Source organism: Propithecus coquereli, unplaced genomic scaffold (assembly GCF_000956105.1).
Source record: "Propithecus coquereli isolate 6110/MARCELLA unplaced genomic scaffold, Pcoq_1.0 Scaffold354, whole genome shotgun sequence".
NCBI lineage: Eukaryota > Metazoa > Chordata > Mammalia > Primates > Indriidae > Propithecus > Propithecus coquereli.
In genome coordinates, this window is record NW_012149219.1 from 227,758 (window position 1) to 240,105 (window position 12,348).

General features: G+C 47.4%; 1 protein-coding gene across 1 annotated transcript in view; it reads right to left on the minus strand.

Moving 5' to 3' along the window:
- The window catches only part of RIPK1 (receptor (TNFRSF)-interacting serine-threonine kinase 1), a 36,163-nt gene extending 25,576 nt beyond the window's left edge, over positions 1 to 10,587 (minus strand). Inside the window, exon 1 of the mRNA XM_012651367.1 lies at positions 9,800 to 10,587. The gene's annotated coding sequence lies outside the window, so the exon portion shown is untranslated. The remainder of the gene's footprint in view (positions 1 to 9,799) is intronic.
- Between the last annotated feature and the right edge of the window lie 1,761 nt (positions 10,588 to 12,348).

Below are 12,348 nucleotides of genomic sequence, written 5' to 3' on the forward strand. Positions count from 1 at the left end.
ATAACCTTGGGCCTGTCTTCAAACAGATTTGGGCTTTGAATTGAAGCTAATGAGAGAAGGCCAGGATTCCCCCAACTAAGAACTTTATACAGGAAGTGTTCACAGGCTGATGACATGCTGAGGTTACAAGGTTAAAGCAAACACAACACCAAGCCAGACAGGATTCCCCCAGACAAAACTTACTTTAACACGAGCCCTCTTTCCAAAATTATAAAACACAACAGAAAAAGTTTGCCGTCAGCCAGATCCTGCAGGTGCAACAAATAGCAGCACTCAGCACCAAAGAACTTCAAGTAAACGAACTACTGAACAGCATTAGGAAATAAATAAGTCTAAAGTAATTATGAACAAAAAAAGGAATGTGAGGAATATAAAAAGGACAATGCACTCTCTAAAAGGAATAGGAAGATGTGAAAAAGGATGAAAATTTGGAGGACTTGTCAGTTCTTGACAGTGCTATGAAGCATGCAATGTCAAATCTCAAAACAGAACTATTTGGTTCACCCTTCTTCCCTTCTTCTCTTCCATTTATTCATATTCATTCATTTTCCCCAAACTGAAATGAAGGATAAAAATCCATGGGGAATCACAATGAGATACCACCACACACTGGCCAGGATATCCAAAATTAAGACTAACACCAGCAAATACTGGCAAAGGTGAGAAGCAACCAGAATTCTCATATTCTCATACATTATTGGTAGGAGTATAAAATGGTACAACCATTTTAGAAAAAGGACTGGTAAAGAGCTTTGTGGCAAAACAGAAACTCCACGCATACCAACAGGACATACACACTGGTGGGTGCGTGTGTGTGCGCGTGTGCATGTGCACGCACACATAAGTGTGTATGTCTGTGTTTTGAGACGGGGGTAGAAGAGGGGTTATGGATGTTTTATATTCCAGAAATACCTGCATCTCAATACAGGCAGTGAAAAATACCATTTGATAGGGCATGAAATACTCATTGAAATTTTGAAGCCATCAAAATAGCACCTACATATTTTACATTTCATAATGCATATATTTTGCTTATAAAACTAAACGTACTTTGTAAGTATGACTCAGCAATTCCAATTCCAAGAGAAATGAAAACGTGTGTCCAAAAAGACCTGTACAATGTTCACAGTAGCTTTATTCATAAAAGTACCAAACTGGAAATGGCTGTCCATCAATAAGAGAATGAGTAAAAAAAAAAAAAACCCTGTGGTATATTAACACAAAAGGATACTACTAGCAATAAAAATGAACTATTAATACACAAAATAGCGTGAATGAAATGCAAAAAACATGACGCTGAGTGAAAGAAGTCTTATACAAAGGATATATACTATATAATTCCATTTATATGAAGTTCCAGAACAGTCAAAACTAATCTGTGTTGGAAAAAGAACACTGGTTGCCCATGGGCAGGGTAAGGCCTGAGATGGGGCATGAGGGAACTTTCTGGGGTGCTGGTGATGTTCTACGGCATCGGTGAGGGCTAGAGTTGCACAGGCATATGCATTTGCCAATACTCAGCAAATGTAGTCTTGAGAATTGCAGGTAAATTTTACACCAAAAGGAAAACCTATGAACACATGGAATCCCAGTTAACGGTAAGCATGCCGAATTATGTAGGCGCATGTGCACTGATATCTGCAATTTACTTGGACATGCATCAGCAAATCAGACAGACTGATGGACAGCAAGAGGAAACAGAGAGGGGCAGCTATGTGACAAAGCAAGAGCGTGAGATGATACCGACAAGGGGTATCAGGGAGTTCACTGTAAAACCTTTTTCGACTTTGCACTTTGATGTTTTGCATGATAAAATGTTGGAGGGCAGGGAGTTAAAGAATAAAAAGTACCTTGAGGAGGAGGGTCTGAAAAGAGTCTTGGCCAGCAGCCTGCTGCAGGTGGCTCAGGTGACCAGCCTCCTACACAGTGTCCAAAGGCTTCGGGCTGCACCTGCCTCGCAAACGAGGCCCACACAGCAGCTTCTAGGGGACCTTTCCCACAGCTGGAAGACATTGCCCAGCAGGAGGAAGGGCCCTTGAGGAAGAAGGGCAACGGAGACAGGGGCGCGGCTTGGGCTGAGGGAGGCTGCCTGGATAAAGGCGTGGACACTGAGGAGCCCAGGGTGAGGCAGGGGCTGCAGGTGAGACAGCGGGAGCCCATAAGGACACCAGGAGCCTTCCACGCACGTGAACTCTAGCTCTGTGACTCATTAGCCCTGTGACCTCAGGGAACTTACTTAAGACTCAACTTCCTCATCTGCAAAATGAAAGAATAATGAACCCTCACAAAACTGCTAAAGACTGTATGAGAAAAAGGAATATACGTGAAAATGTCCGTGTTGCCTGCTTTATGGCTCTGGCTCTGGCCTCGCCGCCCACCCAGACTCCCAGGACGCCGACGTGCAGCCGGCATCACTCTGCTCAGCAGGTCTCTACCGGCCAATCCTCGTGAAGATGAGATCGGGGTGGGGGCGGACAGAGGCATAAAAGACAGAACATTGATTTTACGCCTCCTTTTCCGCTTGCTGCAGATCCCAGGAGCATGCGCAACTTCCCCGCCACATGTGGTAATCTGTCCTGCCTCCCGCCGCCGCCCTCTCACGGGACTGGATGTTGCTCATTCCTCAGGTCTCAGCAAACTGGCATTTCCTGAGGGAAGCCATCCTAAGTTTTCCCGTTACACGTTTTTACAGCACCATGTACTTTTCTCCTGAAACGGCTAAGACAGCTGTAAATTTGAGAATTTTTTCCCGTGAAGCGCACAGAAGGCAGGAAGCTGTCCCGTGCACTGTCTCCAGTGCCTCGGAACGCGACATGGCAGCTGATCATTAAATGGATAAGTATTTTTCAAAAAGAACTACATTAAACTATCTAAAATATTTTAAAGAATATAGTTAAATGAATTGTAGCGTATTAATAAGACAAAATATTATATAGCCTTTCGAAACTGTTTTCAAGGAATAAATCTGTAAAAATAATACATATTTATATTTGTATATATATCTGTGTGTGTGTATATATATGTAAGTAGATACAGATAAATGTATAGGAAAAAAGATATAGGGAAAGACACCAAAATGTTGACAAGAATTATATCTGGATGGTAATTTGTACTCTTTTTTACATTTTTACTACATTTTCCAAATTTTCTACAATAAACACAAATTAAGTCTATAATAAAAATTATATTCTTTGAAAGGAATAATTCCTTGACTCAGCAGTTCTTTACTCTAAGGAATTATTTAATAAATCAGACATGCTGATAGAGATTATGTACAAGGATCCTCCTGGTAACATTACATAGAACAGCAAAAGCACATAAAATAATTAACATGTACAAAGGAGACGTTAAGTTATGGCCCATCCATACTCTGAAACATGTCTAGGAGTTCTCAAAAATGATGCTGTATAAGAATGCTTAATAACATTTAAAAATGCTCACAAACAGTAAGGAAACAGGAACTACAACATGCTCTGAAATCTTTTGCCCAAATGGGATGAAGACTATGAGAAATTCTATCTGGTATCTCTGTTTCAGTCCAGGCCACGTCTCCTCAAATTTGTCAAGACCAAGCAGGACTTGCAGTGCCACCTGTATGCGCTGGAGCTCAGGGGAAGGAGGCCTCCGGGGGGCGGGGGAGGTCCGCCAGACTTTATGAGCTCAGCTCCTGACCCAAGTCAGTTCTCCTTGTAGTCTTGCCATGCTAGTTTAGGCAGATCTTAATTATATGCATCATTTGCACAGTTTCCAATGATTTCTTTTGTTTTTACTATCCTCCCCCACCCCTTTTAACCTCATGGACAATTCAACCTTATAAGCACTGGGTATCTTAGGAAGGCCTTGTAAGTAGTTTAGTGAAGGATACCCACGAGCCACAAAAACACTGAATTTAGGCAGGTTATATAGCCATGTTACATAGCCACGTTACAGAGTAATTAATGAAGGCATACTAATTTCAACTAATAATGTAATTGTGTACATTTTAATGGAATTTGTTAATGTTTTTGAATAAATGGATATTAATTCAGGAACTCAGGGAAGTGATTTTTTTCTATTGAAATTATGGGAAATTCCAAGAAATTTCACATATTGCCTTCTAAGGCAGGGTAAATCTATATATCAATATTCTAACTAATTTGTCCCCATTTCTCCATGATAATCATGCATAACGAGAGTATGATAGAAAATGTTGGTTGCCTACTTGCCATTGCCCCCTTCTTCCCTGCTAATAGAACTCTGATTTTACTCAGGTATCTAAGCGATTATAGCAGCCTGGTGCTTTGCCCAGATAAACCAGAGCTCTGAGCAAAGAAGGGCCAAATGATCATCAAGAGACAGACTGAAAGAGTTTAAACAAGCATTATGACGTACATGAGCACATTATGACCCATGAAGTAAATTTTATCATGATTTCAACTTACAAATGAAGAAACTGAGATTTGGAGCTAAATGATTCACCTAATGTGGTAGATTCTGGAATCAAACTTTTGTCCTGACGCTCAAACTTTCACTCTCAATTCACTAACACATGCTGTTTCTCTAGATAGCAAACATTTTTTGTCTTTAGAAAAATCCAGATGCAAAGACCCAATCTTACAGCCTTACTCACATATATTAAATTAGTATACTATAGTCAGAAACAAGGGAATGTACAGAATTTCAAAAACACAGGAAATATATGATTCAAAATCAACATTGTACAGATTAATACGGTCAACCATTTTTGCCAAAATATAATATCCAACCAAAGCATGGGAAATTATATATTTTTTTCAAATTCCTGATCATATTATGGAAAATGTTATGGATTAACAAACACTACATAGTAGCTTGCCCAGTTTGGAAGTTGCTATTTTAGGAATTTTTCTTAATACTCATTCAGATTCACAATCCTGAAAGCACAACATATTTCTGGGGCAAAATATAATGCACATAGACGAAAATTAAAATTAATCATTTTTGCTGTTTTATCAGTAAAAACAATGATGGTACACTCCAAATTTCATTTTAAACAAGCCTTGTCTTCACTTTGGTGTATGGAAGAGCTGCAGTAATCCACAAATCTAGTTGATCACAATTTCCTCCTTAGTGCACCTTCCTGGCAGTCACAAAATGCGGATGAGTACTAAGTCACTGCATTTCAAAGTGCGCTCCCTGCCTTGGTTTCTTCAAGTGTAAACAAGGGAAGAACTAACAGTGGCCTAAAGACATGAGGACTTCAAAATTCCTTGATTAGAACAGCCTCACGCTTTGCCCAAGACAAACAAGAGCTCCGAACAGCCAAACGACCCCAGACCTCCTTCCCCCACCCATCCTTCCGAGGCTTTGTCGGGTGCTTAGGAGAGGAGGACGCAGCCTAACCTCTTCAGAGCACTGAAGAGAGAGTCTGTAGGACTTCATGAAAGCAAATGCCACTGACGACCAAAGCAGCTTCCTAGGGTTCTGACATTCATCCCTTCAGCTGCTGTTGACCGCTCCTTTCCCATTTGCCAGCTGACGTCTAAGATTGCACAGGAATGCTCTTGATGGGCTTCCAACCAGCTGCGGCCCCAAGTGCAACACTAAAAGGCCCTTTCCAAGGGTTCATGAGAAGCCCCATGCAGGGACAGAACTCTGCTAAGCAAGAGCACGCACTACTTTTTCTTAATGTTACTACAATAACAACCCATCGTCCCTACGAAGACAATAACGCTGTTCACACCGAAGCGACTATTCCACCGCCACACCCCAGTCGTGGCCCGAGGGCAGGTCTTCGCCCTCCCGACTTGCGCCCAGACCTCGGGCGACAGAGGAGCGTCACGGCTCGCGCCGCAGCTGACAACCCGCAGCCGGACTTCCGGGAACGCCCGCGCCCCGCCCCTCTCGGCGCAGGCCCCGCCCCCCGCCCACCCTGGTGTCAGAAAGCCCGGCCGCTACCCGGAAGCCTGCTGCCCGCGAGCTTGGCGGCGGCCGCGGCCTCCGCGTAGACGCATCCGAGAGTTACTTTCGTTTCCGCGGCACATTTGCCGAGGCCCGGGGGAGCGAAGGAGCGGCGCTGGGAGAGACAGTGGTTACTCCGACGCCGCGGCAGCCTCGCCGGGCGGGCTGGGGCAGGGCGCCCAAGCCCGGACGAGGGGGTCGCCAGGGCCTGGGCTCGGTGGGCTCGGGAGTGGCCGCCCCGCGCCCGCCCGCTCACCGCGCCCGGCTCCGTGGCCCCGCCGTCCAGCCGCGCTCCCTCGGTCTCGCCCGGACAGCCGTGCTCCCTCGGTCTCGCCCGGACAGCCGTGCTCGGGCGTCCTGACCTGGGGGCCGCCGGGACAGCCGCCCTCTGGGAGGCCGGTCGGTGGCCGCGCGTCCGCGTTGAGTGCGCTCGGCGGGAGGGCGTGGACTGCGCGCCCTGCCTCCTCCCGCCGAGAAGGAGGACTGTCAGAGTGCCCGCCCCGCCGCCAGCCAGGCCTTGTTCCCACGTTTTAAATCCCCGCGCCAGCTAACGGGGCGCGCTTTTACTTTGTTTCCAGCGAATCGGTAGGCCTAAAGAAAAGAAGAAAGAAACCTCTGCTCGCGAAGGGGAGGCCGCTTGACCTAGCGGAAAACACTGGTTGGGTTACAGTGGGGACACTACCTCGGAGTGTCCAGGAGCTCTGCGGGTTAGCATACGCAAATTACCATTCATCTCCCTTCATCTGTAGAGTGGGGTTACAGAGGAAGAAATGTGATGATTATTTAGCAGCCCTTTAAAATGTGAAGTTTAAAGCAAAATTGAAAATACTGTGTTATATTAAAAAGCAGGTTACAAAATGTACACATGATCGCATATTGTAAAAAGATACATATGTCAAGAGAATGAGAAGATAAGCCACAGACTGGGAGAAAATATTTGCAAAAAACATACCTGATATAGCACTGTTGCCCAAAATATACAAAGAACTCTTAAAATGTAACAATAAGAAAATGCACAACCTGATTAAAAGTGGGCAAAAGATCTGAACAGCCACCTCACCATACATATATGCATATGAAAAGATGCTCAACATCATAGGTCGCTAGGGAATTGCAAATTAAAAAAAACTAGTGAGATAGTATTACACACTTACTAGAATGACTGAAATCCAAAACACTGACAACACCAAATGCTGATGAGGATGTGCAGCAATAGGAACTCTCACGCTTTCCTAGTGGGAATACAAAATGTTACAGCCACTTTGGAAAACAGTTTTGCAGTTTCTTGCAAAGCTAGTCTTACCACAGGATTCAGCAATTGCACACTGAAATGAGTTGAAAACTTGTGTCCATTCGTGTCCATTCAAACACGTGTACACAAATGTTTACAGCAGCTTTATTCATAATTTCCAAAACTTGAAGGCAACCAAGATGTTCTTTACTAGGTGAATGGATACAAAAGCTATGGTATATCCATACAACAGAATATTATTCAGCACTAAAAAAATGAGCTATCAAGCCACAAAAAGACATGGAGGACTCTTAACAGTATATTTCTAAGTGAAAAAAGCCAATCTGAGAAGACGACATAATGTATGATTCCACCTATATGACATTCTGGCAAAGGCAAAACTATGGAGACAGTAAAAAAAGATCAGTAGTTGCCATGGGGTTACAGGGAGGGAGGGATGAATACGTGGACCACAGGAGACTTTTAGGGCCTGTATAGTCTGATACTACAATGGTGGATACATGTCATGATACATTTGTCAGAGGTATATAGAATGTACAACACGAAGAGTGAAACCTGACAAACTCTGGGCTTTGGTTGACAATGATATATCTAAGCTAGTTCATCAGTTGTAACAAATTTACCACACTGATACAAAACGTTGATGGTAGCGGAGACTCTAGGGGACAGGGTGAGTGTGGGAGGGGATATGTTCTTTCCCCTCAATTTGGCTGTAAAACTAAAACAGTACCAAAACATAAAGTCTATTAATTATTGTTAAAAAGATCTATACATATGAAAAGAGATTAAAGGGATACCTGTTCATTCAACAAACCTTTCTGTCTACTGTATGCCAAGCGGGTACTAGATAAGAGTATCTGGTGGTAGATACAAGTGATACAAAGAGGAATTCATTCCTTCAATAAACATCTACTGAGTACCTGTTCTAGGCACAGAAGACCCAGTTGTGAATCAAAGACAAAACTCTCTACACTGCATTCGAGGAGCTTACATTCTAATGGGAAAGACAGAAAGAGTTCCGGCACCATCACTATCCTCTGGACATCATCTGACCTTCAAACATTGGAAGTTGGGCTGAGACAGCTGTGTGGGTTTTTTTTTTTTTGCTTCGTTCTGTTTTGTCTTCAATGTTCTAGCTAACTCAGAAATGTGGGTTTGGAAGCTTAACTCATTAGTCCCACCAAAAGCCACGAGAGTAGACTGCGCTTGAGAGGAAAGGACTCATCCCTGCAAAATGCCAGAACAGAAAGGCAAGAAAGAACAGCCAAAGGTGAGGCAGTAAAACCAGCAAGAACAAGGAGGCAGGAGCTGTGAAGCCAGTGGAGGCCAAAGTGTGAATGCGAGTGGGCAGGTGTGTTGGCCACATACCTGAAACCCAGCGCACACCTGCCACCACCCCAGACCACAGTTCCCAGTGTCCTTGGTAATGAGACCCTCACTCGCCCAGCTGCTCCCCCGAGACCCTGGGAGACCTCCCTGGCTCCTTCCCATCTCTCCCTCGTCCCCCCACACCCATCACCAGGGCCTCCTGCCCCCGAGTCTCTCTCCAACGTGTGCAGTGCTGGTCCTGTGCCCAGTCTGGACCATGCAGGCTCCCCTTGCAGCCACCCCCCACCGTAATCAGCCCGTGCCCACGGAAATGCAAACCAAACCACCGGAGAAGCCTTGGGACAATACACAGAACCGGCTCCCCCCACCCCACCCCAGACAGTGAGAGAGAGACAGACAGACAGACGGACACATGGCATCCTGAGAGGAGAGCGGTGTCTTGATCCTTTTACCGCTCCCCTTGAACCTCCCCTGTCCCTAACGATGGGCTCAAAGCCGCCTTATCGAAATGGCTTCGCCAAGGCGCCCGCCCCTGCCCAGGCCTCGCTCCCCCTCACAGCCTCCGCCTCTGGCCATCCCGAACCCCTTTCTAGGTCTCCTCGGACCTTCGCAAACGCTGCTTACCCCACTGAGAAGGCGCACGCCCGTCACCGGGCTAATCCCTCTGCCCTTCGCAGCTCCACTAGCAATCGCAGCCCGGCCCCGCCCACACGACACGTCCCCAGCGCGACCCTTGTCCCTGCGCGTGTGGTCCCCGCCAGCCTGGGCGCTGCGGCGAGGGCTGTGTGTGGCGCCGCCCTTTCTGGGCCCCGCAGGGCTGCTCGGGAGCTCGCAGGGCTCCCGCGGTCCGGCCGCTACCGAGAGCGAGAGGAGGGGTAAGGAGCGCTCCGGTTTGGAACAGGAGACGGGTGACTCTAAAGGACAGGAAGAGGCAGGACGGACGTCCTCCCGCGGATCCCTGGGGAGAGAGCAGCGGTGCGAAAACGGGCGGCAGGTGGGGACGGGGCTGCAGGGCGAGGACCGAGGCCGGGAGAGGGCGGCGGGCAGGGACAGCGCCCGCGGCTCGCGGGGACCGCGCCGCCCCGCTCCGGGGCCAGCCCGAGGCACAGCCCGGCTGCGCCGCCGCCCAGCCGCCGCGCGACAGAGGCCATTTCTGCCCCGAGACAGCGCCGCTGCGCCCGCCGCCCGGGCCGAGCTCACGCTCCGTCCTCGGTCCACCCCTCGGCGGCAGCCTGCGGGTCCTCGCGCCCGCCACTCCCGTCCCCGTCCCCGTCCCCGCCCTGCGCAGGGACACCGCACCTGCCGCCTCCGTTCGCCTCCGTCGCCGCGCTCCGAGCCTGGATGCCGCCCCGAGGCGCAGGACGCGACCCCCGACTGCGCGCCGCGGGCTCTCGCTCGGGTCTGGCCACCCGCAGCTTTTTAAACACCGGCGATCCGAGTTCCTGCGCCGGCACAAGGGGCGGGGCCGAGGAAGACCCCGGGCCGCGGGGGGAGGGGCGCAGACGGGGCTCTGCGCCTGCGCGAGCTCTTCCCCGGAAGCCCGCCGTGCCCCTGGGCGACTTCAAGAACGAGTTCTGAAGGGAAAGCGTCCTGAAAGTGACCGCGGGAAGAAAGCAGGAAGAAGCTCGCGCAACGGAGACACACGGGGGGATTTGGGAAGAGGAACCCTGGAACCCTGGTCCCTTCGGCTCGCGGGAAGCGAAGGCAGAGCGACACACAGGCTCCGAAGGTCCCGGGCTCTGCGTTCCGCGCCTCTTGACTTACGTCCAGGAGGGATCCCGTTAGCACCGACGTATTTGCTCCAGCCCCCACCGCTGGTTAGTGCTCGTCCCGGGCCGGGATACAGAGCCCAGGCGTGCTAAGTCCTAGGGCCCGAGCCCTTCTGCAACCCCGGCGTGTGGCCGCGGTGCTGGTGTGCGCAGCCCCGCCACTCGCAGCAAAGTGACAGACAGAACTGAGCCAGACGGTGACCTCTGTCCGGGTTTCAGTGGCAGGAACGGCTTCAGGGAGTCAGTGCCGCCGTTCATGACCCCAGCCCCTCGTTGTGCCAGCTGCTTTTTGAGGCTGAGAGGCTCAAGGTGTGGGCAGGGTTGGCTCCTTCTGAGGGCTGTGAAGAAGAATCTGTTCCAGGCCTCCCTCCATGGCACGTAGGTGGCTGCCTTCTTGCTGTGTCTTCGCATGGCCTTCCCTCTGTATCTGTGTCCAAATTTCCCCTTAGAAAGACACCTGTCAGGCTGGATTAGGGCCCACCCTAAAGGCCTCACCTTAACTTAAGCACCTCTGTAAAGACCCTGTCTCCAAATACAGTCACATTCTGAGGTGCTGGGAGTTAGGACTTCAACGTAGGAATTTCAGGGTAACACAATTTTCAGCTCATAGCAATCCGTATGCACATTAATGTTTGGGAAACAATCACTCGGTCAACCCCTACCCTCTCTTCCATGACTCATATTCAGTCATTATTGGGCTTTTAACTAGTCCTTTTCTTCAGGATGAAGAATTATTTTTTTGCGACTCTCTCTTGTTAGCTTCATCAAAATTTGGCCTTACCAACAAAGTCCACTCCCAGATACTCAACAGAAATGCAAACACATGCTCACCAAAGACAGGCAGTGGTGTCCATCCAGCTCTACTTGTAATAATCCTAAACTGGAAACTCCTCAAAAGCTTTCTGGTGGACGGACTTAAACAAATGAGCTTGGGCTGGAATCCACAGCCACTCAGACAAGGGCTCACCCCGGCGCGATGGGTGTTGTCTTGGGGAAGCAGAATGGCGGTGCTCAGCTCCCCCGCACACGGCAGCTCCAGGACGCGGGTGTGCACCTGTCTACACGCCCCGTTTTAGGTTTAGCTCGCTTAAACATCATCTGCACTGCCGTTTTCTCCTAATGAAACCATGAAATTAAAACCGGATTACTGAAAAATGAGCACAGTGTACCAAGAAAAGATACCTCTAACTCCAGGAACCTCTCAGGTACACGTAGGAGAGTTGGTATTTCTGTCTCTTTATGCTGATAAATATGAAATGTAAGATCTTCATCAGGACATTTAGTATTGAGCACAAAGTGCTATTGTTCCAACAGATCAAACCAAATTCAACAGTATATTAAAAGGATTATACAGCATGACCGAATGGTATTTTGCCCAGGAATGCAAGTGTGGTTCAGTGTAAGAAAATCAATCATTGGAAGACACAACATTAACAGAACAAAGGACAAAAACACATGATCATCTCAATAGATACATATTTTGACAAAATCTAACACCATTCATGATAGCAACACCCAGAAAATCAGGAATAGAAGGGAACTTCCTCGACATGATAAATTGCATTTGTGAAGAAACCACACTAAAATTATAATCAATGGTGAAAGACTGAAATCTTTCCCCTTAAGATTAGGAACAAGACGAGGGTTCCCACTTTCCCCACTGCTACTCAACATTGTGTTAGAAAATCTATCCACAGCAATTAAACAAGAAGAAGAAATAAAAAGCATCCAAATTTTAAAGGAAGAAGTAAACTTATCCATATTCACAGATGAAATGATTTCCTATATATAGGAAATCCCCAAGAATCCACAAGAAAGGTACTAAAACTAATAAATTTAGCAAAATTGTAGGATACAACATCAATGCACAAAAATCAGCTGTGTTTCTACACATGTTCAATGAACAATTTAAAAAAGAAATTATGAAAGTAATTCCATTTACAATAGCATCTAAAAGAATAAAATTCCTAAGACTAAATTTAACCAAGGAGGTGAAAGACTTGTGCACTTAAAACTATAAAAGATTACTGAAAGGAATTAAAGAAGCCCTAAACAAATGAAAAAACATCCATATTCATG